The 14,761-nt window shown below is 45.9% G+C and overlaps 67 non-coding genes across 67 annotated transcripts; all 67 read left to right on the forward strand.

Moving 5' to 3' along the window:
• The first annotated feature begins 267 nt into the window (after positions 1-267).
• On the forward strand, positions 268-349 carry TRNAL-UAG (transfer RNA leucine (anticodon UAG)). The gene has a single exon. It is a non-coding gene; the product is annotated as a tRNA-Leu (tRNA).
• A 72-nt stretch (positions 350-421) lies between these two features.
• Positions 422-503, forward strand: TRNAL-AAG (transfer RNA leucine (anticodon AAG)). The gene has a single exon. It is a non-coding gene; the product is annotated as a tRNA-Leu (tRNA).
• A 70-nt stretch (positions 504-573) lies between these two features.
• Positions 574-655, forward strand: TRNAR-ACG (transfer RNA arginine (anticodon ACG)). The gene has a single exon. It is a non-coding gene; the product is annotated as a tRNA-Arg (tRNA).
• An 832-nt stretch (positions 656-1,487) lies between these two features.
• Positions 1,488-1,569, forward strand: TRNAL-UAG (transfer RNA leucine (anticodon UAG)). The gene is given in 2 exon segments: positions 1,488-1,525; positions 1,535-1,569. It is a non-coding gene; the product is annotated as a tRNA-Leu (tRNA).
• Positions 1,570-1,641: 72 nt separating this feature from the next.
• On the forward strand, positions 1,642-1,723 carry TRNAL-AAG (transfer RNA leucine (anticodon AAG)). Its single transcript has one exon. It is a non-coding gene; the product is annotated as a tRNA-Leu (tRNA).
• Positions 1,724-1,793: 70 nt separating this feature from the next.
• On the forward strand, positions 1,794-1,875 carry TRNAL-UAG (transfer RNA leucine (anticodon UAG)). Its single transcript has one exon. It is a non-coding gene; the product is annotated as a tRNA-Leu (tRNA).
• A 527-nt stretch (positions 1,876-2,402) lies between these two features.
• Positions 2,403-2,484, forward strand: TRNAL-UAG (transfer RNA leucine (anticodon UAG)). Its single transcript has one exon. It is a non-coding gene; the product is annotated as a tRNA-Leu (tRNA).
• Positions 2,485-2,556: 72 nt separating this feature from the next.
• Positions 2,557-2,638, forward strand: TRNAL-AAG (transfer RNA leucine (anticodon AAG)). Its single transcript has one exon. It is a non-coding gene; the product is annotated as a tRNA-Leu (tRNA).
• Positions 2,639-2,708: 70 nt separating this feature from the next.
• Positions 2,709-2,790, forward strand: TRNAR-ACG (transfer RNA arginine (anticodon ACG)). The gene has a single exon. It is a non-coding gene; the product is annotated as a tRNA-Arg (tRNA).
• Positions 2,791-3,165: 375 nt separating this feature from the next.
• On the forward strand, positions 3,166-3,247 carry TRNAL-AAG (transfer RNA leucine (anticodon AAG)). The gene has a single exon. It is a non-coding gene; the product is annotated as a tRNA-Leu (tRNA).
• Positions 3,248-3,468: 221 nt separating this feature from the next.
• TRNAL-AAG (transfer RNA leucine (anticodon AAG)) lies at positions 3,469-3,550 on the forward strand. Its single transcript has one exon. It is a non-coding gene; the product is annotated as a tRNA-Leu (tRNA).
• Positions 3,551-3,923: 373 nt separating this feature from the next.
• Positions 3,924-4,005, forward strand: TRNAL-UAG (transfer RNA leucine (anticodon UAG)). Its single transcript has one exon. It is a non-coding gene; the product is annotated as a tRNA-Leu (tRNA).
• Positions 4,006-4,075: 70 nt separating this feature from the next.
• On the forward strand, positions 4,076-4,157 carry TRNAL-AAG (transfer RNA leucine (anticodon AAG)). The gene has a single exon. It is a non-coding gene; the product is annotated as a tRNA-Leu (tRNA).
• A 221-nt stretch (positions 4,158-4,378) lies between these two features.
• TRNAL-UAG (transfer RNA leucine (anticodon UAG)) lies at positions 4,379-4,460 on the forward strand. Its single transcript has one exon. It is a non-coding gene; the product is annotated as a tRNA-Leu (tRNA).
• Positions 4,461-4,530: 70 nt separating this feature from the next.
• On the forward strand, positions 4,531-4,612 carry TRNAL-AAG (transfer RNA leucine (anticodon AAG)). Its single transcript has one exon. It is a non-coding gene; the product is annotated as a tRNA-Leu (tRNA).
• Positions 4,613-4,682: 70 nt separating this feature from the next.
• Positions 4,683-4,764, forward strand: TRNAL-AAG (transfer RNA leucine (anticodon AAG)). The gene has a single exon. It is a non-coding gene; the product is annotated as a tRNA-Leu (tRNA).
• Positions 4,765-4,985: 221 nt separating this feature from the next.
• On the forward strand, positions 4,986-5,067 carry TRNAL-UAG (transfer RNA leucine (anticodon UAG)). The gene has a single exon. It is a non-coding gene; the product is annotated as a tRNA-Leu (tRNA).
• A 72-nt stretch (positions 5,068-5,139) lies between these two features.
• TRNAL-AAG (transfer RNA leucine (anticodon AAG)) lies at positions 5,140-5,221 on the forward strand. Its single transcript has one exon. It is a non-coding gene; the product is annotated as a tRNA-Leu (tRNA).
• A 70-nt stretch (positions 5,222-5,291) lies between these two features.
• Positions 5,292-5,373, forward strand: TRNAL-AAG (transfer RNA leucine (anticodon AAG)). The gene has a single exon. It is a non-coding gene; the product is annotated as a tRNA-Leu (tRNA).
• Positions 5,374-5,443: 70 nt separating this feature from the next.
• TRNAL-AAG (transfer RNA leucine (anticodon AAG)) lies at positions 5,444-5,525 on the forward strand. The gene has a single exon. It is a non-coding gene; the product is annotated as a tRNA-Leu (tRNA).
• Positions 5,526-5,595: 70 nt separating this feature from the next.
• TRNAL-UAG (transfer RNA leucine (anticodon UAG)) lies at positions 5,596-5,677 on the forward strand. The gene has a single exon. It is a non-coding gene; the product is annotated as a tRNA-Leu (tRNA).
• A 72-nt stretch (positions 5,678-5,749) lies between these two features.
• On the forward strand, positions 5,750-5,831 carry TRNAL-CAG (transfer RNA leucine (anticodon CAG)). The gene has a single exon. It is a non-coding gene; the product is annotated as a tRNA-Leu (tRNA).
• Positions 5,832-5,901: 70 nt separating this feature from the next.
• Positions 5,902-5,983, forward strand: TRNAL-UAG (transfer RNA leucine (anticodon UAG)). The gene has a single exon. It is a non-coding gene; the product is annotated as a tRNA-Leu (tRNA).
• Positions 5,984-6,053: 70 nt separating this feature from the next.
• On the forward strand, positions 6,054-6,135 carry TRNAL-AAG (transfer RNA leucine (anticodon AAG)). Its single transcript has one exon. It is a non-coding gene; the product is annotated as a tRNA-Leu (tRNA).
• A 71-nt stretch (positions 6,136-6,206) lies between these two features.
• TRNAL-UAG (transfer RNA leucine (anticodon UAG)) lies at positions 6,207-6,288 on the forward strand. The gene has a single exon. It is a non-coding gene; the product is annotated as a tRNA-Leu (tRNA).
• A 72-nt stretch (positions 6,289-6,360) lies between these two features.
• Positions 6,361-6,442, forward strand: TRNAL-CAG (transfer RNA leucine (anticodon CAG)). Its single transcript has one exon. It is a non-coding gene; the product is annotated as a tRNA-Leu (tRNA).
• A 70-nt stretch (positions 6,443-6,512) lies between these two features.
• TRNAL-UAG (transfer RNA leucine (anticodon UAG)) lies at positions 6,513-6,594 on the forward strand. The gene has a single exon. It is a non-coding gene; the product is annotated as a tRNA-Leu (tRNA).
• Positions 6,595-6,664: 70 nt separating this feature from the next.
• Positions 6,665-6,746, forward strand: TRNAL-AAG (transfer RNA leucine (anticodon AAG)). The gene has a single exon. It is a non-coding gene; the product is annotated as a tRNA-Leu (tRNA).
• Positions 6,747-6,816: 70 nt separating this feature from the next.
• On the forward strand, positions 6,817-6,898 carry TRNAL-AAG (transfer RNA leucine (anticodon AAG)). Its single transcript has one exon. It is a non-coding gene; the product is annotated as a tRNA-Leu (tRNA).
• Positions 6,899-6,968: 70 nt separating this feature from the next.
• On the forward strand, positions 6,969-7,050 carry TRNAL-AAG (transfer RNA leucine (anticodon AAG)). The gene has a single exon. It is a non-coding gene; the product is annotated as a tRNA-Leu (tRNA).
• Positions 7,051-7,120: 70 nt separating this feature from the next.
• On the forward strand, positions 7,121-7,202 carry TRNAL-UAG (transfer RNA leucine (anticodon UAG)). The gene has a single exon. It is a non-coding gene; the product is annotated as a tRNA-Leu (tRNA).
• A 374-nt stretch (positions 7,203-7,576) lies between these two features.
• Positions 7,577-7,658, forward strand: TRNAL-UAG (transfer RNA leucine (anticodon UAG)). Its single transcript has one exon. It is a non-coding gene; the product is annotated as a tRNA-Leu (tRNA).
• A 70-nt stretch (positions 7,659-7,728) lies between these two features.
• TRNAL-UAG (transfer RNA leucine (anticodon UAG)) lies at positions 7,729-7,810 on the forward strand. The gene has a single exon. It is a non-coding gene; the product is annotated as a tRNA-Leu (tRNA).
• A 70-nt stretch (positions 7,811-7,880) lies between these two features.
• Positions 7,881-7,962, forward strand: TRNAL-AAG (transfer RNA leucine (anticodon AAG)). Its single transcript has one exon. It is a non-coding gene; the product is annotated as a tRNA-Leu (tRNA).
• A 224-nt stretch (positions 7,963-8,186) lies between these two features.
• TRNAL-CAG (transfer RNA leucine (anticodon CAG)) lies at positions 8,187-8,268 on the forward strand. The gene has a single exon. It is a non-coding gene; the product is annotated as a tRNA-Leu (tRNA).
• A 70-nt stretch (positions 8,269-8,338) lies between these two features.
• TRNAL-UAG (transfer RNA leucine (anticodon UAG)) lies at positions 8,339-8,419 on the forward strand. Its single transcript has one exon. It is a non-coding gene; the product is annotated as a tRNA-Leu (tRNA).
• A 70-nt stretch (positions 8,420-8,489) lies between these two features.
• On the forward strand, positions 8,490-8,571 carry TRNAL-AAG (transfer RNA leucine (anticodon AAG)). Its single transcript has one exon. It is a non-coding gene; the product is annotated as a tRNA-Leu (tRNA).
• Positions 8,572-8,641: 70 nt separating this feature from the next.
• On the forward strand, positions 8,642-8,723 carry TRNAL-AAG (transfer RNA leucine (anticodon AAG)). The gene has a single exon. It is a non-coding gene; the product is annotated as a tRNA-Leu (tRNA).
• A 70-nt stretch (positions 8,724-8,793) lies between these two features.
• On the forward strand, positions 8,794-8,875 carry TRNAL-UAG (transfer RNA leucine (anticodon UAG)). Its single transcript has one exon. It is a non-coding gene; the product is annotated as a tRNA-Leu (tRNA).
• Positions 8,876-9,249: 374 nt separating this feature from the next.
• Positions 9,250-9,331, forward strand: TRNAL-UAG (transfer RNA leucine (anticodon UAG)). The gene has a single exon. It is a non-coding gene; the product is annotated as a tRNA-Leu (tRNA).
• Positions 9,332-9,401: 70 nt separating this feature from the next.
• On the forward strand, positions 9,402-9,483 carry TRNAL-UAG (transfer RNA leucine (anticodon UAG)). The gene has a single exon. It is a non-coding gene; the product is annotated as a tRNA-Leu (tRNA).
• A 70-nt stretch (positions 9,484-9,553) lies between these two features.
• Positions 9,554-9,635, forward strand: TRNAL-AAG (transfer RNA leucine (anticodon AAG)). The gene has a single exon. It is a non-coding gene; the product is annotated as a tRNA-Leu (tRNA).
• Positions 9,636-9,859: 224 nt separating this feature from the next.
• On the forward strand, positions 9,860-9,941 carry TRNAL-CAG (transfer RNA leucine (anticodon CAG)). The gene has a single exon. It is a non-coding gene; the product is annotated as a tRNA-Leu (tRNA).
• Positions 9,942-10,011: 70 nt separating this feature from the next.
• TRNAL-UAG (transfer RNA leucine (anticodon UAG)) lies at positions 10,012-10,092 on the forward strand. The gene has a single exon. It is a non-coding gene; the product is annotated as a tRNA-Leu (tRNA).
• Positions 10,093-10,162: 70 nt separating this feature from the next.
• Positions 10,163-10,244, forward strand: TRNAL-AAG (transfer RNA leucine (anticodon AAG)). Its single transcript has one exon. It is a non-coding gene; the product is annotated as a tRNA-Leu (tRNA).
• Positions 10,245-10,466: 222 nt separating this feature from the next.
• TRNAL-UAG (transfer RNA leucine (anticodon UAG)) lies at positions 10,467-10,548 on the forward strand. The gene has a single exon. It is a non-coding gene; the product is annotated as a tRNA-Leu (tRNA).
• Positions 10,549-10,618: 70 nt separating this feature from the next.
• TRNAL-UAG (transfer RNA leucine (anticodon UAG)) lies at positions 10,619-10,700 on the forward strand. The gene has a single exon. It is a non-coding gene; the product is annotated as a tRNA-Leu (tRNA).
• Positions 10,701-10,770: 70 nt separating this feature from the next.
• Positions 10,771-10,852, forward strand: TRNAL-AAG (transfer RNA leucine (anticodon AAG)). Its single transcript has one exon. It is a non-coding gene; the product is annotated as a tRNA-Leu (tRNA).
• Positions 10,853-11,226: 374 nt separating this feature from the next.
• Positions 11,227-11,308, forward strand: TRNAL-UAG (transfer RNA leucine (anticodon UAG)). Its single transcript has one exon. It is a non-coding gene; the product is annotated as a tRNA-Leu (tRNA).
• A 70-nt stretch (positions 11,309-11,378) lies between these two features.
• Positions 11,379-11,460, forward strand: TRNAL-UAG (transfer RNA leucine (anticodon UAG)). The gene has a single exon. It is a non-coding gene; the product is annotated as a tRNA-Leu (tRNA).
• Positions 11,461-11,683: 223 nt separating this feature from the next.
• Positions 11,684-11,765, forward strand: TRNAL-UAG (transfer RNA leucine (anticodon UAG)). The gene has a single exon. It is a non-coding gene; the product is annotated as a tRNA-Leu (tRNA).
• Positions 11,766-11,835: 70 nt separating this feature from the next.
• On the forward strand, positions 11,836-11,917 carry TRNAL-AAG (transfer RNA leucine (anticodon AAG)). The gene has a single exon. It is a non-coding gene; the product is annotated as a tRNA-Leu (tRNA).
• Positions 11,918-11,987: 70 nt separating this feature from the next.
• TRNAL-CAG (transfer RNA leucine (anticodon CAG)) lies at positions 11,988-12,069 on the forward strand. Its single transcript has one exon. It is a non-coding gene; the product is annotated as a tRNA-Leu (tRNA).
• Positions 12,070-12,292: 223 nt separating this feature from the next.
• On the forward strand, positions 12,293-12,374 carry TRNAL-UAG (transfer RNA leucine (anticodon UAG)). Its single transcript has one exon. It is a non-coding gene; the product is annotated as a tRNA-Leu (tRNA).
• Positions 12,375-12,446: 72 nt separating this feature from the next.
• On the forward strand, positions 12,447-12,528 carry TRNAL-CAG (transfer RNA leucine (anticodon CAG)). The gene has a single exon. It is a non-coding gene; the product is annotated as a tRNA-Leu (tRNA).
• Positions 12,529-12,598: 70 nt separating this feature from the next.
• On the forward strand, positions 12,599-12,680 carry TRNAL-UAG (transfer RNA leucine (anticodon UAG)). Its single transcript has one exon. It is a non-coding gene; the product is annotated as a tRNA-Leu (tRNA).
• A 70-nt stretch (positions 12,681-12,750) lies between these two features.
• On the forward strand, positions 12,751-12,832 carry TRNAL-AAG (transfer RNA leucine (anticodon AAG)). Its single transcript has one exon. It is a non-coding gene; the product is annotated as a tRNA-Leu (tRNA).
• A 70-nt stretch (positions 12,833-12,902) lies between these two features.
• TRNAL-AAG (transfer RNA leucine (anticodon AAG)) lies at positions 12,903-12,984 on the forward strand. Its single transcript has one exon. It is a non-coding gene; the product is annotated as a tRNA-Leu (tRNA).
• A 70-nt stretch (positions 12,985-13,054) lies between these two features.
• On the forward strand, positions 13,055-13,136 carry TRNAL-AAG (transfer RNA leucine (anticodon AAG)). The gene has a single exon. It is a non-coding gene; the product is annotated as a tRNA-Leu (tRNA).
• A 70-nt stretch (positions 13,137-13,206) lies between these two features.
• Positions 13,207-13,288, forward strand: TRNAL-UAG (transfer RNA leucine (anticodon UAG)). Its single transcript has one exon. It is a non-coding gene; the product is annotated as a tRNA-Leu (tRNA).
• A 70-nt stretch (positions 13,289-13,358) lies between these two features.
• TRNAL-AAG (transfer RNA leucine (anticodon AAG)) lies at positions 13,359-13,440 on the forward strand. The gene has a single exon. It is a non-coding gene; the product is annotated as a tRNA-Leu (tRNA).
• Positions 13,441-13,663: 223 nt separating this feature from the next.
• TRNAL-UAG (transfer RNA leucine (anticodon UAG)) lies at positions 13,664-13,745 on the forward strand. Its single transcript has one exon. It is a non-coding gene; the product is annotated as a tRNA-Leu (tRNA).
• Positions 13,746-13,815: 70 nt separating this feature from the next.
• TRNAL-UAG (transfer RNA leucine (anticodon UAG)) lies at positions 13,816-13,897 on the forward strand. Its single transcript has one exon. It is a non-coding gene; the product is annotated as a tRNA-Leu (tRNA).
• A 223-nt stretch (positions 13,898-14,120) lies between these two features.
• On the forward strand, positions 14,121-14,202 carry TRNAL-UAG (transfer RNA leucine (anticodon UAG)). Its single transcript has one exon. It is a non-coding gene; the product is annotated as a tRNA-Leu (tRNA).
• Positions 14,203-14,272: 70 nt separating this feature from the next.
• On the forward strand, positions 14,273-14,354 carry TRNAL-AAG (transfer RNA leucine (anticodon AAG)). The gene has a single exon. It is a non-coding gene; the product is annotated as a tRNA-Leu (tRNA).
• A 70-nt stretch (positions 14,355-14,424) lies between these two features.
• Positions 14,425-14,506, forward strand: TRNAL-CAG (transfer RNA leucine (anticodon CAG)). Its single transcript has one exon. It is a non-coding gene; the product is annotated as a tRNA-Leu (tRNA).
• Positions 14,507-14,576: 70 nt separating this feature from the next.
• TRNAL-AAG (transfer RNA leucine (anticodon AAG)) lies at positions 14,577-14,658 on the forward strand. The gene has a single exon. It is a non-coding gene; the product is annotated as a tRNA-Leu (tRNA).
• Positions 14,659-14,761: the final 103 nt, after the last annotated feature.

Consider the following 14,761-nt stretch of genomic DNA (forward strand, 5'->3'; position numbering starts at 1 on the left):
GGTACCAGTCTCTTCGGAGGCGAGGTTTCGAATCTCACCTCTATCAGATTCATGAATTTTCATAGTTTAATAACATGAAGCTCTTGCTCATTTGTCTGAGCTGACGTGTGTGTTCAGGTAGAGTGGCCGTGTGGTCTAAGGTGCTGGTTTCAGGTACCAGTCTCTTCGGAAGCGTGGTTTCGAATCTCACCTCAATCGGTCTGTTGTGTTTTTAAGAATTTTAAAGTGAAGATTTTGCTAAATAGACTGAGTTTTCTTTAGTTTTCAGGTAGAGTGGCCGAGTGGTCTAAGGCGCTGGTTTTAGGCACCGGTCTCTTCGGAGGCATGGGTTCGAATCCCACCTCTATCAGACTCATGCATTTTGTTAGTTTAATAACATGAAGCTCTTGCTTATTTGTCTTAGTTGACGAGTGTTTGTCCAGGTAGAGTGGCCGAGTGGTCTGAGGCGCTGGTTTAAGGCACCAGTCTCTTCGGAGGCGTGGGTTCGAAACCCACCTCTATCAGACTCATGCATTTTCTTAGTTTAATAACATGAAGCTCTTGCTTATTTCTCTGAGTTGACAAGTGTGTTCAAGTAGAGTGGCCGAGTGGTCTAAGGCGCTGGTTTACGGCACCTGTCTCTTCGGAGGCGTGGGTTCGAATCCCACCTCTATCAGACTCATGCATTTTGTTAGTTTAATAACATGAAGCTCTTGCTTTTTTGTCTTAGTTGACGAGTGTTTGTCCAGGTAGAGTGGCCGAGTGGTCTAAGGCGCTGGTTTCAGGAACCAGTCTCTTCGAAGGCGTGGTTTCGAATCTCACATCTATCAGTCTGTTGTGCTTTTAAGAATTTTAAAGTGAAGATTTTGCTTAATAGACTGAGTTTACTTTTACTTTCAGGTAGAGTGGCCGAGTGGTCTAAGGCGCTGGTTTTGGGCACCGGTCTCTTCGATGGCGTGGATTCGAATCCCACCTCTATCAGACTCATGCATTTTCTTAGTTTAATAACATGAAGCTCTTGTTTATTTGTCTTAGTTGACGAGTGTTTGTCCAGGTAGAGTGGCCGAGTGATCTAAGGCGCTGGTTTCAGTTACCAGTCTCTTCGGAGGCGTGGGTTCGAATCCCACCTCTATCAGACGCATGCATTTTCATAGTTTAATAACATGAAGCTCTTGCTTATTTGTCTGAGCTGACGTGTGTGTTCAGTTAGAGTGGCCGTGTGGTCTAAGGTGCTGGTTTCAGGTACCAGTCTCTTCGGAGGCGAGGTTTCGAATCTCACCTCTATCAGATTCATGCATTTTCATAGTTTAATAACATGAAGCTCTTGCTCATTTGTCTGAGCTGACGTGTGTGTTCAGGTAGAGTGGCCGTGTGGTCTAAGGTGCTGGTTTCAGGTACCAGTCTCTTCGGAAGCGTGGTTTCGAATCTCACCTCAATCGGTCTGTTGTGTTTTTAAGAATTTTAAAGTGAAGATTTTGCTAAATAGACTGAGTTTTCTTTTGTTTTCAGGTAGAGTGGCCGAGTGGTCTAAGGCGCTGGTTTTAGGCAACGGTCTCTTCGGAGGCGTGGGTTCGAATCCCACCTCTATCAGACTCATGCATTTTGTTAAATTAATAACATGAAGCTCTTGCTTATTTGTCTTAGTTGACGAGTGTTTGTCCAGGTAGAGTGGCCGAGTGGTCTGAGGCGCTGGTTTAAGGCACCAGTCTCTTCGGAGGCGTGGGTTCGAAACCCACCTCTATCAGACTCATGCATTTTCTTAATTTAATAACATGAAGCTCTTGCTTATTTCTCTGAGTTGACAAGTGTGTTCAGGTAGAGTGCCCGAGTGGTCTAAGGAGCTGGTTTTAGGCACCAGTCTCTTCGGAGGCGTGGGTTCGAATCCCACCTCTATCAGACTCATGCATTTTGTTAGTTTAATAACATGAAGCTCTTGTTTATTTGTCTTAGTTGACGAGTGTTTGTCCAGGTAGAGTGGCCGAGTGATCTAAGGCGCTGGTTTCAGTTACCAGTCTCTTCGGAGGCGTGGGTTCGAATCCCACCTCTATCAGACGCATGCATTTTCATAGTTTAATAACATGAAGCTCTTGCTTATTTGTCTGAGCTGACGTGTGTGTTCAGTTAGAGTGGCCGTGTGGTCTAAGGTGCTGGTTTCAGGTACCAGTCTCTTCGGAGGCGAGGTTTCGAATCTCACCTCTATCAGATTCATGAATTTTCATAGTTTAATAACATGAAGCTCTTGCTCATTTGTCTGAGCTGACGTGTGTGTTCAGGTAGAGTGGCCGTGTGGTCTAAGGTGCTGGTTTCAGGTACCAGTCTCTTCGGAAGCGTGGTTTCGAATCTCACCTCAATCGGTCTGTTGTGTTTTTAAGAATTTTAAAGTGAAGTTTTTGCTAAATAGACTGAGTTTTCTTTTGTTTTCAGGTAGAGTGGCCGAGTGGTCTAAGGCGCTGGTTTTAGGCACCGGTCTCTTCGGAGGCATGGGTTCGAATCCCACCTCTATCAGACTCATGCATTTTGTTAGTTTAATAACATGAAGCTCTTGCTTATTTGTCTTAGTTGACGAGTGTTTGTCCAGGTAGAGTGGCCGAGTGGTCTGAGGCGCTGGTTTAAGGCACCAGTCTCTTCGGAGGCGTGGGTTCGAAACCCACCTCTATCAGACTCATGCATTTTCTTAGTTTAATAACATGAAGCTCTTGCTTATTTCTCTGAGTTGACAAGTGTGTTCAGGTAGAGTGGCCGAGTGGTCTAAGGCGCTGGTTTACGGCACCTGTCTCTTCGGAGGCGTGGGTTCGAATCCCACCTCTATCAGACTCATGCATTTTGTTAGTTTAATAACATGAAGCTCTTGCTTTTTTGTCTTAGTTGACGAGTGTTTGTCCAGGTAGAGTGGCCGAGTGGTCTAAGGCGCTGGTTTCAGGTACCAGTCTCTTCGAAGGCGTGGTTTCGAATCTCACATCTATCAGTCTGTTGTGTTTTTAAGAATTTTAAAGTGAAGATTTTGCTAAATAGACTGAGTTTTCTTTTGTTTTCAGGTAGAGTGGCCGAGTGGTCTAAGGCGCTGGTTTTGGGCACCGGTCTCTTCGATGGCGTGGATTCGAATCCCACCTCTATCAGACTCATGCATTTTGTTAGTTTAATAACATGAAGCTTTTGCTTATTTGTCTTAGTTGACGTGTGTGTTCAGGTAGAGTGGCCGAGTGGTCTAAGGCGTTGGTTTAAGGCACCAGTCTCTTCGGAGGCGTGGGTTCGAATCCCACCTCTATCAGACTCATGCATTTTCTTAGTTTAATAACATGAAGCTCTTGCTTATTTGTCTGAGTTGACAGGTGTGTTCAGGTAGAGTGGCCGAGTGGTCTAAGGCGCTGGTTTCAGGTACCAGTCTATTCGGAGGCGTGGGTTCGAATCTCACCCCTATCAGTCTGTTGTGTTTGTAAGAATTTTAAAGTGAAGATTTTGCTTAATAGACTGAGTTTACTTTTGTTTTCAGGTAGAGTGGCCGAGTGGTCTAAGGCGCTGGTTTAAGGCACCAGTCTCTTCGGAGGCGTGGGTTCGAATCCCACCTCTATCAGAGTCATGCATTTTCTTAGTTTAATAACATGAAGGTCTTGCTTATTTGTCTGAGTTGAAAAGTGTGTTCAGTTAGAGTGGCCGAGTGGTCTAAGGCGCTGGTTTCAGGTACCAGTCTCTTCGGGGGCGTGGGTTCGAATCCCACCTCTTTGAGATTCATGCATTTTCATAGTTTAATAACATGAAGCTCTTGCTCATTTGTCTGAGCTGACGTGTGTGTTCAGGTAGAGTGGCCATGTGGTCCAAGGTGCTGGTTTCAGGTACCAGTCTCTTCGGAAGCGTGGTTTCGAATCTCACCTCAATCAGTCTTTTGTGTTTTTAAGAATTTTAAAGTGAAGATTTTGCTTAATAGACTGAGTTTACTTTTGTTTTCAGGTAGAGTGGCCGAGTGGTCTAAGGCGCTGGTTTTAGGCACCGGTCTCTTCGGAGGCGTGGTTTCGAATCCCACCTCTATCAGACTCATGCATTTTTTTAGTTTAATAACATGAAGCTCTTGCCTATTTGTCTTAGTTGACGTGTTTGTTCAGGTAGAGTGGCCGACTGGTCTAAGGCGCTGCTTTAAGGCACCAGTCTCTTCGGAGGCGTGGGTTCGAATCCCACCTCTATCAGACTCACGCATTTTCTTAGTTTAATAACATGAATCTCTTGCTTATTTGTCTGAGCAGAAAAGTGTGTTCAGTTAGAGTGGCCGTGTGGTCTAAGGTGCTGGTTTCAGGTACCAGTCTCTTCGGAGGCGTGGTTTCGAATCTCACCTCTATCAGCCTGTTGTGTTTTTAAGAATTTTAAAGTGAAGATTTTGCTTAATAGACTGAGTTTACTTTTGTTTTCAGGTAGAGTGGCCGAGTGGTCTAAGGCGATGGTTTTAGGCACCGGTCTCTTCGAAGGCGTGGGTTCGAATCCCACCTCTATCAGACTCATGCATTTTGTTAATTTAATAACATGAAGCTCTTGCTTATTTGTCTTAGTTGACGTTTGTGTTCAGGTAGAGTGGCCGAGTGGTCTAAGGCGCTGGTTTAAGGCACCAGTCTCTTCGGAGGCGTGGGTTCGAAACCCACCTCTATCAGACGCATGCATTTTCTTAGTTTTATAACATGATGCTCTTGCTTATTTGTCTGAGTTGACAAGTGTGTTCAGGTAGAGTGGCCGAGTGGTCTAAGGCGCTGGTTTAAGGCATCAGTCTCTTCGGAGGCGTGGGTTCGAATCCCATCTCTATCAGACGCATGCATTTTCTTAGTTTAATAACATGAAGCTCTTGCTCATTTGTCTGAGCTGACGTGTGTGTTCAGGTAGAGTGGCCGTGTGGTCTAAGGTGCTGGTTTCAGGTACCAGTCTCTTCGGAAGCGTGGTTTCGAATCTCACCTCAATCAGTCTGTTGTGTTTTTAAGAATTTTAAAGAGAAGATTTTGCTAAATAGACTGAGTTTTCTTTTGTTTTCAGGTAGAGTGGCCGAGTGGTCTAAGGCGCTGGTTTTAGGCACCGGTCTCTTCGGAGGCGTGGGTTCGAGTCCCACCTCTATCAGACTCATGCATTTTGTTAGTTTAATAACATGAAGCTCTTGCTTATTTGTCTTAGTTGACGAGTGTTTGTCCAGGTAGAGTGGCCGAGTGGTCTGAGGCGCTGGTTTAAGGCACCAGTCTCTTCGGAGGCGTGGGTTCGAAACCCACCTCTATCAGACTCATGCATTTTCTTAGTTTAATAACATGAAGCTCTTGCTTATTTCTCTGAGTTGACAAGTGTGTTCAGGTAGAGTGGCCGAGTGGTCTAAGGCGCTGGTTTAAGGCACCTGTCTCTTCGGAGGCGTGGGTTCGAATCCCACCTCTATCAGACTCATGCATTTTGTTAGTTTAATAACATGAAGCTCTTGCTTATTTGTCTGAGTTGACGTGTGTGTTCAGGTAGAGTGGCCGAGTGGTCTAAGGCGCTGGTTTAAGGCACCAGTCTCTTCGGAGGCGTGGGTTCGAAACCCACCTCTATCAGACTCATGCATTTTCTTAGTTTAATAACATGAAGCTCTTGCTTATTTGTCTGAGTTGACAAGTGTGTTAAGGTAGAGTGGCCGAGTGGTCTAAGGCGCTGGTTTTAGGCACCAGTCTCTTCGGAGGCGTGGGTTCGAATCCCACCTCTATCAGACTCAAGCATTTTGTTAGTTTAATAACATGAAGCTCTTGCTTATTTGTCTTAGTTGACGAGTGTTTGTCCAGGTAGAGTGGCCGAGTGGTCTAAGGCGCTGGTTTCAGGTACCAGTCTCTTCGGAGGCGTGGGTTCGAATCCCACCTCTATCACACTCACGCATTTTCTTAGTTTAATAACATGAAGCTCTTGCTTATTTGTCTGAGCTGACAAGTGTGTTCAGGTAGAGTGACCGAGTGGTCTAAGGCGCTGGTTTTAGGCACCAGTCTCTTCGGAGGCGTGGGTTCGAATCCCACCTCTATCAGACTCATGCATTTTCTTAGTTTAATAACATGAAGCTCTTGCTTATTTGTCTGAGTTAACGTGTGTGTGCAGGTAGAGTGGCCGAGTGGTCTAAGGCGCTGGTTTAAGGCACCAGTCTCTTCGGAGGCGTGGGTTCGAAACCCACCTCTATCAGACTTCATTCATTTTCTTAGTTTAATAACATGAAGCTCTTGCTTATTTGTCTGAGTTGACAAGTGTGTTAAGGTAGAGTGGCCGAGTGGTCTAAGGCGCTGGTTTTAGGCACCAGTCTCTTCGGAGGCGTGGGTTCGAATCCCACCTCTATCAGACTCAAGCATTTTGTTAGTTTAATAACATGAAGCTCTTGCTTATTTGTCTTAGTTGACGAGTGTTTGTCCAGGTAGAGTGGCCGAGTGGTCTAAGGCGGTGGTTTCAGGTACCAGTCTCTTCGGAGGCGTGGGTTCGAATCCCACCTCTATCACACTCATGCATTTTCTTAGTTTAATAACATGAAGCTCTTGCTTATTTGTCTGAGCTGACAAGTGTGTTCAGGTAGAGTGACCGAGTGGTCTAAGGCGCTGGTTTTAGGCACCAGTCTCTTCGGAGGCGTGGGTTCGAATCCCACCTCTATCAGACTCATGCATTTTCTTAGTTTAATAACATGAAGCTCTTGCTTATTTGTCTGAGTTGACGTGTGTGTTCAGGTAGAGTGGCCGAGTGGTCTAAGGCGCTGGTTTAAGGCACCAGTCTCTTCGGAGGCGTGGGTTCGAAACCCACCTCTATCAGACTCATGCATTTTGTTAGTTTAATAACATGAAGCTCTTGCTTATTTGTCTGAGTTGACGTGTGTGTTCAGGTAGAGTGGCCGAGTGGTCTAAGGCGCTGGCTTAAGGCACCAGTCTCTTCGGAGGCGTGGGTTCGAAACCCACCTCTATCAGACTCATGCATTTTCTTAGTTTAATAACATGAAGCTCTTGCTTATTTGTCTGAGTTGACAAGTGTGTTCAGGTAGAGTGGCCGAGTGGTCTAAGGCGCTGGTTTAAGGCACCAGTCTCTTCGGAGGCGTGGGTTCGAATCCCATCTCTATCACACTCATGCATTTTCTTAGTTTAATAACATGAAGCTCTTGCTTATTTGTCTGAGTTGACAAGTGTTTTCAGGTAGAGTGGCCGAGTGGTCTAAGGCGCTGGTTTTAGGCACCAGTCTCTTCGGAGGCGTGGGTTCGAATCCCTCCTCTATCAGACTCATGCATTTTGTTAGTTTAATAACATGAAGCTCTTGCTTATTTGTCTGAGTTGACGTGTGTGTTCAGGTAGAGTGGCCGAGTGGTCTAAGGCGCGGGTTTAAGGCACCAGTCTCTTCGGAGGCGTGGGTTATAAACCCACCTCTATCAGACTCATGCATTTTCTTAGTTTAATAACATGAAGCTCTTGCTTATTTGTCTGAGTTGACAAGTGTGTTCAGGTAGATTGGCCGAGTGGTCTAAGGCGCTGGTTTAAGGCACCAGTCTCTTCGGAGGCGTGGGTTCGAATCCAACCTCTATCACACTCATGCATTTTCTTAGTTTAATAACATGAAGCTCTTGCTTATTTGTCTGAGTTGACAAGTGTGTTCAGGTAGAGTAGCCGAGTGGTCTAAGGCGCTGGTTTTAGGCACCAGTCTCTTCGGAGGCGTGGGTTCGAATCCCACCTCTATCAGACTCATGCATTTTGTTAGTTTAATAACATCAAGCTCTTGCTTATTTGTCTGAGTTGACAAGTGTGTTCAGGTAGAGTGGCCGAGTGGTCTAAGGCGCTGGTTTTAGGCACCAGTCTTTTCGGAGGCGTGGGTTCGAATCCCATCTCTATCAGACTCATGCATTTTGTTAGTTTAATAACATGAAGCTCTTGCTTATTTGTCTGAGTTGACGTGTGTGTTCAGGTAGAGTGGCCGAGTGGTCTAAGGCGCTGGCTTAAGGCACCAGTCTCTTCGGAGGCGTGGGTTCGAAACCCACCTCTATCAGACTCATGCATTTTCTTAGTTTAATAACATGAAGCTCTTGCTTATTTGTCTGAGTTGACAAGTGTGTTCAGGTGGATTGGCCGAGTGGTCTAAGGCGCTGGTTAAAGGCACCAGTCTCTTCGGAGGCGTGGGTTCGAAACCCACCTCTATCAGACTCATGCATTTTCTTAGTTTAATAACATGAAGCTCTTGCTTATTTGTCTTAGTTGACGAGTGTTTGTCCAGGTAGAGTGGCCGAGTGGTCTAAGGCGCTGGTTTCAGGTACCAGTCTCTGCGGAGGCGTGGGTTCGAATCCAACCTCTATCACACTCATGCATTTTCTTAGTTTAATAACATGAAGCTCTTGCTTATTTGTCTGAGTTGACAAGTGTGTTCAGGTAGAGTGGCCGAGTGGTCTAAGCCCTGGTTTTAGGCACCAGTCTTTTCGGAGGCGTGGGTTCGAATCCCACCTCTATCAGACTCATGCATTTTGTTAGTTTAATAACATGAAGCTCTTGCTTATTTGTCTGAGTTGACGTGTGTGTTCAGGTAGAGTGGCCGAGTGGTCTAAGGCGCTGGCTTAAGGCACCAGTCTCTTCGGAGGCGTGGGTTCGAAACCCACCTCTATCAGACTCATGCATTTTCTTAGTTTAATAACATGAAGCTCTTGCTTATTTGTCTGAGTTGACAAGTGTGTTCAGGTAGAGTGGCCGAGTGGTCTAAGGCGCTGGTTTAAGGCACCAGTCTCTTCGGAGGCGTGGGTTCGAATCCCATCTCTATCACACTCATGCATTTTCTTAGTTTAATAACATGAAGCTCTTGCTTATTTGTCTGAGTTGACAAGTGTTTTCAGGTAGAGTGGCCGAGTGGTCTAAGGCGCTGGTTTTAGGCACCAGTCTCTTCGGAGGCGTGGGTTCGAATCCCTCCTCTATCAGACTCATGCATTTTGTTAGTTTAATAACATGAAGCTCTTGCTTATTTGTCTGAGTTGACGTGTGTGTTCAGGTAGAGTGGCCGAGTGGTCTAAGGCGCGGGTTTAAGGCACCAGTCTCTTCGGAGGCGTGGGTTATAAACCCACCTCTATCAGACTCATGCATTTTCTTAGTTTAATAACATGAAGCTCTTGCTTATTTGTCTGAGTTGACAAGTGTGTTCAGGTAGATTGGCCGAGTGGTCTAAGGCGCTGGTTTAAGGCACCAGTCTCTTCGGAGGCGTGGGTTCGAATCCAACCTCTATCACACTCATGCATTTTCTTAGTTTAATAACATGAAGCTCTTGCTTATTTGTCTGAGTTGACAAGTGTGTTCAGGTAGAGTAGCCGAGTGGTCTAAGGCGCTGGTTTTAGGCACCAGTCTCTTCGGAGGCGTGGGTTCGAATCCCACCTCTATCAGACTCATGCATTTTGTTAGTTTAATAACATCAAGCTCTTGCTTATTTGTCTGAGTTGACAAGTGTGTTCAGGTAGAGTGGCCGAGTGGTCTAAGGCGCTGGTTTTAGGCACCAGTCTTTTCAGAGGCGTGGGTTCGAATCCCATCTCTATCAGACTCATGCATTTTGTTAGTTTAATAACATGAAGCTCTTGCTTATTTGTCTGAGTTGACGTGTGTGTTCAGGTAGAGTGGCCGAGTGGTCTAAGGCGCTGGCTTAAGGCACCAGTCTCTTCGGAGGCGTGGGTTCGAAACCCACCTCTATCAGACTCATGCATTTTCTTAGTTTAATAACATGAAGCTCTTGCTTATTTGTCTGAGTTGACAAGTGTGTTCAGGTGGATTGGCCGAGTGGTCTAAGGCGCTGGTTAAAGGCACCAGTCTCTTCGGAGGCGTGGGTTCGAAACCCACCTCTATCAGACTCATGCATTTTCTTAGTTTAATAACATGAAGCTCTTGCTTATTTGTCTTAGTTGACGAGTGTTTGTCCAGGTAGAGTGGCCGAGTGGTCTAAGGCGCTGGTTTCAGGTACCAGTCTCTGCGGAGGCGTGGGTTCGAATCCAACCTCTATCACACTCATGCATTTTCTTAGTTTAATAACATGAAGCTCTTGCTTATTTGTCTGAGTTGACAAGTGTGTTCAGGTAGAGTGGCCGAGTGGTCTAAGCCCTGGTTTTAGGCACCAGTCTTTTCGGAGGCGTGGGTTCGAATCCCACCTCTATCAGACTCATGCATTTTGTTAGTTTAATAACATGAAGCTCTTGCTTATTTGTCTGAGTTGACGTGTGTGTTCAGGTAGAGTGGCCGAGTGGTCTAAGGCGCTGGCTTAAGGCACCAGTCTCTTCGGAGGCGTGGGTTCGAAACCCACCTCTATCAGACTCATGCATTTTCTTAGTTTAATAACATGAAGCTCTTGCTTATTTGTCTGAGTTGACAAGTGTGTTCAGGTAGATTGGCCGAGTGGTCTAAGGCGCTGGTTTAAGGCACCAGTCTCTTCGGAGGCGTGGGTTCGAATCCAACCTCTATCACACTCATGCATTTTCTTAGTTTAATAACATGAAGCTCTTGCTTATTTGTCTGAGTTGACAAGTGTGTTCAGGTAGAGTGGCCGAGTGGTCTAAGGCGCTGGTTTTAGGCACCAGTCTCTTCGGAGGCGTGGGTTCGAATCCCACCTCTATCAGACTCATGCATTTTGTTAGTTTAATAACATCAAGCTCTTGCTTATTTGTCTGAGTTGACAAGTGTGTTCAGGTAGAGTGGCCGAGTGGTCTAAGGCGCTGGTTTTAGGCACCAGTCTTTTCGGAGGCGTGGGTTCGAATCCCACCTCTATCAGACTCATGCATTTTGTTAGTTTAATAACATGAAGCTCTTGCTTATTTGTCTGAGTTGACGTGTGTGTTCAGGTAGAGTGGCCGAGTGGTCTAAGGCGCTGGCTTAAGGCACCAGTCTCTTCGGAGGCGTGGGTTCGAAACCCACCTCTATCAGACTCAAGCATTTTCTTAGTTTAATAACATGAAGCTCTTGCTTATTTGTCTGAGTTGACGTGTGTGTTCAGGTAGAGTGGCCGAGTGGTCTAAGGCGCGGGTTTAAGGCACCAGTCTCTTCGGAGGCGTGGGTTATAAACCCACCTCTATCAGACTCATGCATTTTCTTAGTTTAATAACATGAAGCTCTTGCTTATTTGTCTGAGTTGACAAGTGTGTTCAGGTAGATTGGCCGAGTGGTCTAAGGCGCTGGTTTAAGGCACCAGTCTCTTCGGAGGCGTGGGTTCGAATCCAACCTCTATCACACTCATGCATTTTCTTAGTTTAATAACATGAAGCTCTTGCTTATTTGTCTGAGTTGACAAGTGTGTTCAGGTAGAGTGGCCGAGTGGTCTAAGGCGCTGGTTTTAGGCACCAGTCTCTTCGGAGGCGTGGGTTCGAATCCCACCTCTATCAGACTCATGCATTTTGTTAGTTTAATAACATCAAGCTCTTGCTTATTTGTCTGAGTTGACAAGTGTGTTCAGGTAGAGTGGCCGAGTGGTCTAAGGCGCTGGTTTTAGGCACCAGTCTCTACGGAGGCGTGGGTTCGAATCCCACCTCTATCAGACTCATGCATTTTGTTAGTTTAATAACATGAAGCTCTTGCTTATTTGTCTTAGTTGACGAGTGTTTGTCCAGGGAGAGTGGCCGAGTGGTCTAAGGCGCCGGTTTCAGGTACCAGTCTCTTCGGAGGCGTGGTTTCGAAACTCACTTCTATCAGTCTGTTGTGTTTTTAAGAATTTTAAAGTGAAGATTTTGCTTAATAGACTGAGTTTACTTTTGCTTTCAGGTAGAGTGGCCGAGTGGTCTAAGGCGCTGGTTTTAGGCACCGGTCTCTTCGATGGCGTGGATTCGAATCCCACCTCTATCAGACTCATGCATTTTGTTAGTTTAATAACATGAAGCTTTTGCTTATTTGTCTTAGTTGACGTGTGTGTTCAGGTAGAGTGGGCGAGTGGTCTAAGGCGCTGGTTTAAGGCACCAGTCTCTTCGGAGGCGTGGGTTCGAATCCCACCTCTATCAGAGTCATGCATTTTCTTAGTTTAATAACATGAAGCTCTTGCTTATTTGTCTGAGTTGAAAAGTGTGTTCAGGTAGAGTGGCCGAGTGGTCTAAGGCGCTGGTTTCAGGTACCAGTCTCTTCGGAGGCGTGGGTTCGAGTCCCACCTCTATCAGATTCATGCATTTTCATAGTTTAATAACATGAAGCTCTTGCTTATTTGTCTGAGTTGAAAAGTGTGTTCATTTAGAGTGGCCGTGTGGTCTAAGGCGCTGGTTTAAGGCACCAGTCTCTTCGGAGGCGTGGGTTCGAAACCCACCTCTATCAGACTTCATTCATTTTCTTAGTTTAATAACATGAAGCTCTTGCTTATTTGTCTGAGTTGACAAGTGTGTTAAGGTAGAGTGGCCGAGTGGTCTAAGGCGCTGGTTTTAGGCACCAGTCTCTTCGGAGGCGTGGGTTCGAATCCCACCTCTATCAGACTCAAGCATTTTGTTAGTTTAATAACATGAAGCTCTTGCTTATTTGTCTTAGTTGACGAGTGTTTGTCCAGGTAGAGTGGCCGAGTGGTCTAAGGCGGTGGTTTCAGGTACCAGTCTCTTCGGAGGCGTGGGTTCGAATCCCACCTCTATCACACTCATGCATTTTCTTAGTTTAATAACATGAAGCTCTTGCTTATTTGTCTGAGCTGACAAGTGTGTTCAGGTAGAGTGACCGAGTGGTCTAAGGCGCTGGTTTTAGGCACCAGTCTCTTCGGAGGCGTGGGTTCGAATCCCACCTCTATCAGACTCATGCATTTTCTTAGTTTAATAACATGAAGCTCTTGCTTATTTGTCTGAGTTGACGTGTGTGTTCAGGTAGAGTGGCCGAGTGGTCTAAGGCGCTGGTTTAAGGCACCAGTCTCTTCGGAGGCGTGGGTTCGAAACCCACCTCTATCAGACTCATGCATTTTGTTAGTTTAATAACATGAAGCTCTTGCTTATTTGTCTGAGTTGACGTGTGTGTTCAGGTAGAGTGGCCGAGTGGTCTAAGGCGCTGGCTTAAGGCACCAGTCTCTTCGGAGGCGTGGGTTCGAAACCCACCTCTATCAGACTCATGCATTTTCTTAGTTTAATAACATGAAGCTCTTGCTTATTTGTCTGAGTTGACAAGTGTGTTCAGGTAGAGTGGCCGAGTGGTCTAAGGCGCTGGTTTAAGGCACCAGTCTCTTCGGAGGCGTGGGTTCGAATCCCATCTCTATCACACTCATGCATTTTCTTAGTTTAATAACATGAAGCTCTTGCTTATTTGTCTGAGTTGACAAGTGTGTTCAGGTAGAGTGGCCGAGTGGTCTAAGGCGCTGGTTTTAGGCACCAGTCTCTTCGGAGGCGTGGGTTCGAATCCCTCCTCTATCAGACTCATGCATTTTGTTAGTTTAATAACATGAAGCTCTTGCTTATTTGTCTGAGTTGACGTGTGTGTTCAGGTAGAGTGGCCGAGTGGTCTAAGGCGCTGGCTTAAGGCACCAGTCTCTTCGGAGGCGTGGGTTCGAAACCCACCTCTATCAGACTCATGCATTTTCTTAGTTTAATAACATGAAGCTCTTGCCTATTTGTCTGAGTTGACAAGTGTGTTCAGGTAGATTGGCCGAGTGGTCTAAGGCGCTGGTTTTAAGGCACCAGTCTTTTCGGAGGCGTGGGTTCGAATCCAACCTCTATCACACTCATGCATTTTCTTAGTTTAATAACATGAAGCTCTTGCTTATTTGTCTGAGTTGACAAGTGTGTTCAGGTAGAGTGGCCGAGTGGTCTAAGGCGCTGGTTTTAGGCACCAGTCTCTTCGGAGGCGTGGGTTCGAATCCCACCTCTATCAGACTCATGCATTTTGTTAGTTTAATAACATCAAGCTCTTGCTTATTTGTCTGAGTTGACAAGTGTGTTCAGGTAGAGTGGCCGAGTGGTCTAAGGCGCTGGTTTTAGGCACCAGTCTCTACGGAGGCGTGGGTTCGAATCCCACCTCTATCAGACTCATGCATTTTGTTAGTTTAATAACATGAAGCTCTTGCTTATTTGTCTTAGTTGACGAGTGTTTGTCCAGGGAGAGTGGCCGAGTGGTCTAAGGCGCCGGTTTCAGGTACCAGTCTCTTCGGAGGCGTGGTTTCGAAACTCACTTCTATCAGTCTGTTGTGTTTTTAAGAATTTTAAAGTGAAGATTTTGCTTAATAGACTGAGTTTACTTTTGCTTTCAGGTAGAGTGGCCGAGTGGTCTAAGGCGCTGGTTTTAGGCACCGGTCTCTTCGATGGCGTGGATTCGAATCCCACCTCTATCAGACTCATGCATTTTGTTAGTTTAATAACATGAAGCTTTTGCTTATTTGTCTTAGTTGACGTGTGTGTTCAGGTAGAGTGGGCGAGTGGTCTAAGGCGCTGGTTTAAGGCACCAGTCTCTTCGGAGGCGTGGGTTCGAATCCCACCTCTATCAGAGTCATGCATTTTCTTAGTTTAATAACATGAAGCTCTTGCTTATTTGTCTGAGTTGAAAAGTGTGTTCAGGTAGAGTGGCCGAGTGGTCTAAGGCGCTGGTTTCAGGTACCAGTCTCTTCGGAGGCGTGGGTTCGAGTCCCACCTCTATCAGATTCATGCATTTTCATAGTTTAATAACATGAAGCTCTTGCTCATTTGTCTGAGCTGACGTGTTTGTTCAGGTAGAGTGGCCGTGTGGTCTAAGGTGCTGGTTTAAGGCACCAGTCTCTTCGGAGGCGTGGGTTCGAATCCCACCTCTATCAGACTCATGCATTATCTTAGTTTAATAACATGAAGCTCTTGCTTATTTGTCTGAGTTGAAAAGTGTGTTCATTTAGAGTGGCCGTGTGGTCTAAGGCGCTGGTT

Source organism: Phalangium opilio, unplaced genomic scaffold (assembly GCF_054372755.1).
Source record: "Phalangium opilio isolate 3A_F unplaced genomic scaffold, DU_Popi_V2 ptg000031l_1, whole genome shotgun sequence".
Taxonomy (NCBI): domain Eukaryota; kingdom Metazoa; phylum Arthropoda; class Arachnida; order Opiliones; family Phalangiidae; genus Phalangium; species Phalangium opilio.